Source organism: Engystomops pustulosus, chromosome 3 (genome assembly GCF_040894005.1).
Source record: "Engystomops pustulosus chromosome 3, aEngPut4.maternal, whole genome shotgun sequence".
Lineage (NCBI taxonomy): Eukaryota > Metazoa > Chordata > Amphibia > Anura > Leptodactylidae > Engystomops > Engystomops pustulosus.
Window position 1 is genome coordinate 88166923 of NC_092413.1, and position 8492 is coordinate 88175414.

Genomic DNA, 8492 nt, shown 5'->3' on the forward strand with positions numbered 1-8492 from the left:
CAGATAGAGCTCAGTCCTGAGTCCTTTATCTGCGCGTGAAAAAGGCATTGAAATTGCATTGAAAACGCATGTGAAAAACTGAGACACTGAACAAACTCTGACTGAAAACTGATTGCACTCTGATGCAAAATGTGCGTTTTTCACTGACCAAACCCTGATCGCACCCTGATCAAACTCTGACGTGATCTGCAACACAAGTGTGAAAGGGGCCTAAAGGGTTACCTTACTTTAAATGATTGGGAGTGCTGCCGATTCACAATCCTGTTTGAACTTTGACTAGGGGTCATCGCAGAGTACAATAAAGGAGATTGATGGTGGGTAATTTCTGTGAAGTAATCGCTAATAGTAATTGCCCATGACGCTTAGACTTTCAGGTCAAAGATACAAGGGAAATTAAATGCAATGCAACACAAATGCAGTTCTGTATTTCCATACTTCTGGATGTGCTATTGTAGCATGAAATATGAAAAATATGCAAGGAACTGACAAAGAATAGAAATTTATCTGCTAAATGCTCATGTCATTTCATCTGGTGGGGAAATGGTTTTACTTTGGCCTGATGCTGTTTTCCATAGGTCTGGTGGAAATAGGTATGATGGAAAGCTATAATGGGATTTGCAGATGGCTTGTCTTACTGTCTTTTGATGCACATTCCTGAGCATGTACATGCTAATCAATTAACATTATATCACAAATCTACTGTATATAGCAGCTATTGTTTTTAGTGCAAATTATAACAATCTTCCAGGCTCATTCTAAGACCTACCCAAGATACACTCACATTTCCGAAAAGGGACATGAGGTGCAATAAAGTTACAAATGTTTGTGCTAAGTTTGAGACTTTTATTGTACATACAGAATAGGCTGTACCTAAAATAAGTTTTCATTTCATTTTGACAAAGGGCCACATCTCAGCTATTTCATCAGATTTTTTAATCAGTTATTGCAAATCCAAACCAGTAATAGGCAAACACACAAAATAGGTGCAAATTCTATCTTATTTATATGTGTTCCCCACATATCATGCAAAATCAAAAATAAGATGTACTGTTTCTAAGGCAACATGCACATGAATGTGCAATTTACCTAGTGTGCTAGCTATTATTAGAAAGACTAGTTATTTCAATGGTTAACAGGTTCCCATGTGTGTCTATGGGATAACACAAATGGCCTTTGTTTCTAGAACCCCATGTGTGAACCACTTGCCTGGGCCACAAATTAAAGAACAGGTCCTGATCCTGCCCATGTTTGCGGCTCGGGGAGTCTACTGTCATCAGTGTTTGAGCAGAGCTCTCACAATAATGACGCATGGGCTGCAACAGCAGACCACAGGTCCGTTGTATCTGGCCTATGAAAAGCACAGGTACATGAGCTCTACCTGTGGCAATAACCAGTAACCAATGGCAATAACCAGAGATAACCTTTGTAACATCATACATACCATGTGAAATGAGAGGTTTTCTACATAAGAACACTGGCTGAATGAATCAAAGTGATTGCCCTGTTGCCACAGGGTTATGGTGATACCACATATGGAAATGGACAGGTAACGTTTGGGTCAGTTAGTAGATGGCAGAAAGACAAGAAGTTCAGTTTTAGAAAGATTGAGTTTCAAGTAGAGAGAAGACATGATGTTAAAGACAGCAGAGAGGCAATCAATGTTGTTTTGCAGCAAGGCAGGGGAGCATGGGTTGCATTATGGGTAAATAACCCCATGCTTGGACTGCCACCAATATCTACCATAAAGTACCCAGATCACTTGTTCCTTCTCACTGTTTGACTGCAGTTAAACTTAGTTTGGATGGCTTATGTACACGTAGTTCCATTCCATTCAATGTACACTCACCGGCCACTTTATTAGGTACACCATGCTAGTAACGGGTTGGACCCCCTTTTGCCTTCAGAACTGCCTCGGTTCTTCGTGGCATAGAATCAACAAGGTGCTGGAAGCATTCCTCAGAGATTTTGGCCCATATTGACATGATGGCATCACACAGTTGCCGCAGATTTGTCGGCTGCACATCCATGATGCGAATCTCCCGTTCCACCACATCCCAAAGATGCTCTATTGGATTGAGATCAGGTGACTGTGGAGGCCATTTGAGTACAGTGAACTCATTGTCATGTTCAAGAAACCAGTCTGAGATGATTCCAGCTTTATGACATGGCGCATTATCCTGCTGAAAGTAGCCATCAGTTGTTGGGTACATTGTGGTCATAAAGGGATGGACATGGTCAGCAACAATACTCAGGTAGGCTGTAGCATTGCAACGATGCTCAATTGGTACCAAGGGGCCCAAAGAGTGCCAAGAAAATATTCCCCACACCATGACACCACCACCACCAGCCTGAACCATTGATACAAGGCAGGATGGATCCATGCTTTCATGTTGTTGACGCCAAATTCTGACCCTACCATCCGAATGTCGCAGCAGAAATCGAGAATCATCAGACCAGGCAACGTTTTTCCCATCTTCTACTGTCCAATTTCGATGAGCTTGTGCAAATTGTAGCCTCAGTTTCCTGTTCTTAGCTGAAAGGAGTGGCACCCGGCGTGGTCTTCTGCTGCTATAGCCCATCTGCCTCAAAGTTCGACGTACTGTGCCTTCAGAGATGCTCTTCTGCCTACCTTGGTTGTAACGGGTGGCAATTTGAGTCACTGTTGCCTTTTTATCAGCTCGACCAGTCTGCCCCTTCTCCTCTGACCTCTGGCATCAACAAGGCATTTCCGCCCACAGAACTGCTGCTCACTGGATGTTTTTTCTTTTTTGGACCATTCTCTGTAAACCCTAGAGATGGTTGTGCGTGAAAATCCCAGTAGATCAGCAGTTTCTGAAATACGCAGACCAGCCCTTCTGGCACCGACAACCATGCCATGTTCAAAGACACTCAAATCACCTTTCTTCCCCGTACTGATGCTCGGTTTGAACTGCAGGAGATTGTCTTGACCATGTCTACATGCCTAAATGCATTGAGTTGCCGCCATGTGATTGGCTGATTAGAAATTAAGTGTTAACCAGCTGTTGGACAGGTGTACCTAATAAAGTGGCCGGTGAGTGTATATGAAGGAAACAAGTCCATTTTATTGCAAAGCCAAAATTTAGTTATGTGATCATTGAGTTATTTTAAGCATTTGCCTCATTAATTGTTCATTGCCTCAAACCTTATATATAAAATATTCACAGTATCCATTAGCTGGATTTTCTGTATTTTATGATGTACAAGGGGGCTTTTGGAATATAGATTGTATTTCTGCATTTAACTCTCTTTCACTCTCAGGGGATCTGTTGTACATTTATTTTCTGTTAAATAATGGCACTTTGCTATGTACAGTGGTAAATAGAATCATTACAGAATGATGATTTTCATCCCACTCCGTGTAACTGCAGGCATATTAGTATCGTTACAGATATCCTAAATAAATGAAACTGTCAGTTTATTAGTAACATGAGTTTGATCATTGCAGTGCATTTTTGGCGTTCAGATATGAAGCTGACTTTTTAAAGGTTCTAAAGTAGCTATCTACTAGAGAAAAAAAATTGTTGTGCTCACTCCAAATATCACCAATGTACAACTGGTTTCCATAAAGTGGCATATATATATATATATATATATATATATATATATATATATATATAATTCATGTTTGCCCAGTTACTTGGGATAACTCACAGTTTGGGTGAGTTTAATAAAACCTCTTTCATGCCAAAGGCATGTCTGAGTGGCAAAAACCAGATGGAATTGCTGGTTTAAAGCATTGGTCTGGACAGCGTGCTTGCTGGATTTCACAGATTGACCAAAGTGCTAGGGACAGGACTGGGCATTATAGTGTTAAATAATACAAGTGGCCCCTGCTTCCCCATAAAACAGTAGCACTGAAGTGCAAATATAATAAGATATATCACAATGATGAAATTTCTCAGCATCATTTATAATTCAAAGACTTGCCACATTCCAAATTGCATACCTGTTTAGAGTATGTCGATCCCCATCATCATTATATGCTAATATTATTTCAAATGTGAACAATACAAGATTCAGGCTACATTCACACAGCCGTGTGCTTCCCCAGACTTAATCCGCTCCTTACCCCTTACCTCTGCATTGAGATATGAGCGGCCCACATGCGGCTCACCACACCATGACAGGGCGCGCCATTGACCACAATAAGGGCCGTGATCTGGCCACAAATTGTGTGGTCAGATCACATCACCCATTGTGGTTGTGTGAATGTGGCCTCAGTCTGTAAAAACCCCATATGAAATGGATTAAAGTATAGAATCATAATTATGTTGTGGGAAGCAAAAACAGAGCAAATAAGTCCATAATGCCTATTAAGAGTATTACAGTCACTTGCACTAAATCAGGCAGTTATTAATGATATAGCCATAAAGGTGACATAAAGAGGAGAAAATAACAATATTTCATGTGAGGGCTTCATATATCAAGAAAATAAATTAAGTAATTGTTGGGCTCAAGTGGCAAGTTAGCACAGCTCATTTACCATGACTGTGCTCAAATGAGCAAATGATAGACCAAAACCTAATATTCATAGTAGAAATAAGACATACTGCAAGGTTACACAGAATATAGATTTCTTTTCACAGCTGTCTTTTTACTGTTACCGTCTTTTATACTTCTATTGAAATATATAAGAGACCTGAACATGAGCTTGGCCCTCCATCCACCCAAAAAAATAAATAAATGGACCTTTATATGGACACTACTGATTAGAACAAAGCTGATTACTAAACACACTTTAATACAGTTTTGTGTTAAACTAGATCCAAACGCTCAGTTTGAGTGCTGGCAATTCAGTGGCCACAAAGGTAGCATCAACACCCTTCATAGCGTTCAAATACCTTCCCACATGTTCCTATAAGACCTCTTTTGGTCCCTAGACTTACAAGTCAATTAGAATATTACACTCAAACACAATCTGCAATATACTAATCACTTCCCACCAGTACCGTTGTAATTTTAGACATCTCCACATCATGCGGATCAAGAATGCACCCAAACTACATCTGGGACATTTTTCTTCCCTACGGTTCATGAGTTTGAGGGTATAAAACACATCATGTTCTATGAAGATCTGAGACGTCTCATTAGAATTGAGAGAGTCAGCCTATTCCTATAAGGATAAACTTGTCAACAGTTTCTTCCATTTACTATAACAAGGCATAGCAGAGTCAGGCAGTGCTTTTATTTCCAAAGTCTGATATATTTTGGACCTTTACCATCTCTTGCCACCCCAACTTCTGAGCAGAGGAACTATTTTCTCCCTTGTCAGAGAGGCATATTTGGATTGAGCATAGGGAAACCATTCACCATAACCCCATAGTGGAGTTTCCTTCAAATAACCCTTAAAAATCCAAATAAAAACAATGGATAACAACCCTTAAAAACACTTCTGCTTCTAATAAACCCCCAAAACATATCTACCAAGATCCAAGCAAACCCTTTCTCTTCTATTGGTACATATAATTTATGTAACCCTCCAAAAAGTACATCCCTATTTTGGAAGACAAAAAGTACCTGAGGCAAAGTTACCATTTTAACCCCTTAGCGCTCTGTCGTGGATATATCCGCCACGGAGCACAGTGACTTAGCGCTCAGTGGCGGAGATATCCGCCACGGAGCTGATGCCGGCTCGGCTCTGGATCTGAGCCGAACCGGCATCGGGAAACATGGGGTGCTGGCTGTAACTAATAGCTGGCACCCCAGTGTAACACCCGCGATCGGAGTGGGCTACGATCACGGGTGTGTAACCCGTTAAATGCCGCGGTCAGCGTGACCGCAGCATCTAACATGTCTCTGGGGGGTCTTACCGTCACGATCGGCCCACCGAACCGTTTTCGGGGGGCACCGATCGCTGCTATGGAAGTGTTGGGGTCTGATCTGGTCCCCAGCACTGCCTGCAGGCATTGCCAGTAAGATGGCGTCTGTGACGTCATCTTACTGGCACAGTGCCAGCCTATGCAAGTGCATAGGCTGAAACTGATAATACCCTGCAATACATGAGTATTGCAGAGTATTATCATGAACAAGCAATCATATGATCATTGTTCATGCCCCATGGTGGAAAAGTGAAAAAGTAAAAAAAAAATGTTATTAAGTAAAAAATAAAGTAATAAATTGATAAAAATGCCCATAAGCCCAGTACAGAATTGATGCTTTTCTACTCCTGCCCTCAAAAATGAGTTCCTATATTTTCAACAATAGGTGATATCAAACCCAAAATGGCAACACTGGAAAAATCATCCCATCCCGCAAAAAAAATGCCGTCACATGGCCCCAATAACGAAAAAGCAAAAAATTTATAGCCTACAAAAGGAGGCAACAAGAAAACTAAAATCCTGGCAGCTGCAGAGCGCTCCTTCCCTTCTGTGCCCCGCTGTGCACCCATAAAACAAGTCACGGCCACATGTGGGGGGTCTCTGTACTTGAGAGAAATTGCAGAACAAATTGTATGGTGGGTTTTATCTTTTTATCTTTAGGAAATGTGTAAATTTTAGGGCTAAATGAACGTATAACCGGCACAATTTAACCATTCTAAATTTCACCTCCATTTTGATTCAATTTCTATGAAGATCTCAAGGGGTTAACGATCTTCCTAAAAGCTGTTTCTGATAGTTTGAGGGGTGCAGATTTGAAAATGGGTAGATTATATAGGGGGTTTTGATGCTGAATATGTAAAATTTTATTAAAAACTGTATTTATCCGCAAAAGAGTAAATTCTGAAAATACGGAAAAATCGCTATTCGATTTGTAAGCCGCGCGACATCAAAATATATTATCCAGACATTTCAAAAATTTAAAAAATGTAAAGTAGACATATGGGATATGTAATTCAGCAACTTATTTAGTTGGTAAATCTATCTGCCTGAAAATGTAATGATTTCGAATTTCAAAAAAGTGCCATTTTTCAAAAAATTCATCGTTTTTTCTTTTTTTGGAAAATAAACGCAAAACTTGTTATCCAACATTTACCACTAAAATGAAGTACAACATGTGGGGAAAAAATCAGAATCTCAGAATCACTTTGATAAGTAACAATGTTCAAAAGTTATAACCATATAAAGCGACACCCAAAAAGTCAGAATCCCAAAAATGGAGCTGAGCCTTAAGCTGTAAAATGGCTGCGTCCTTAAGGGGTTAAACAAGACAAGTGTGGTTGCTAAGGGTATATAAATTTTTTTCCCTATTCTATCAAGAAGAGGCTTAACATTCTGTTCCATAAAATCTCCCAAATCCTTACTAATCATAATGCCATAAAGTATTTCATACAGCTAACAATCCTAAGCTGACCAAAACTACATCTCTCACTCCGACGCTGAATCCAAGGGTAGGCAAGATGACTTGCTACAATAAATCTATCTAAAGTCTGTCACTCCTTCAATTATAGTGTCAGAATGGTCCAAGAAGAGTAGCATGTTGTCTGCATACAGCTGTAACCTCTCATCAAACTCCTCAAAAGAGCACTCAGGCAATGGGACAAAGCTTCCAGTGCTATGGCAAACAGCACTGCTACTGAAGCCTTCCCATTTACACCTACCCTTGCCGATGCCCCATTATATAAATGTTTAATCCAGTTGATAACCCAAAATCCAAATCCCATTATTCTGAGAGACAGCCAGATGTAGTCCCACCGACACAAAAGCCTTGATCACTTCAAGAGATACCACCATACAAGTAGGATGTGATTTCTCTGGGGTATGTAAAATTGTAAACCTTCAGCAACGTTAGCAAAGAATATCAGATTAATGTAAAATAATTTCTGGGGTTAAACCATCCGTACCTACATTCTTGCCCCTTGGTAAACTTTTGAGTGCTTCTTCCATTTCACCTAGGTCTAATAGGTGATCTAGCATTGCTGGCTCTTCCAATGAAATACTGGGTTCCCGGAATATCTTCCAGAGATTTTTCAATTTCTGCCTCCTCCATCACTAACTGAATATATATTCAATATATATAAATCTTCAAAACCTTCTTGAGACACATCCAGCTCTCCATTTCTGCCTTCTATTACCTCTATAAAATTGTTGGATTTTTGCCTTTCAGTTAGAATTGTCAGTTTGTTTATGGAAGTAAATTTCCCTATGATTTATTTCTGACTTTGTAATCTAGTTTTTCCATTGCCATTTCCATGAAGTGCCTTCTCATACACTCTAGTGCCCCTAACCCTTTATACTTATTCTCCTTGGTATGAACAATGTCTCCAAATCCATAACCCTATGTTTAGTTGACTGCAATAACCATTTTATGCAATAACCATTTTATTCAGATATGGCTTCAGTGCATCCCACCCAGAAAATATGTTTACTGGAGGCAAACCACATCAGGTTGATACAAGAGACCTAAATCAAATACTGCTTTTCTTTTAATTTTTATTGTTAAGGCCCCATACATTCCAAGAAAATATTTTAACCTTATAGGCAGCAAGACAAGCACAGGTGACAGGCCGTTTTGTGCACTCAAAGCCTCCTCCA

The 8492-nt window shown here is 40.0% G+C and overlaps 1 protein-coding gene across 4 annotated transcripts in view; it reads right to left on the reverse strand.

Moving 5' to 3' along the window:
* The window catches only part of SASH1 (SAM and SH3 domain containing 1), a 568005-nt gene that overhangs the window by 402148 nt on the left and 157365 nt on the right, over positions 1-8492 (reverse strand). The window lies entirely within an intron of this gene.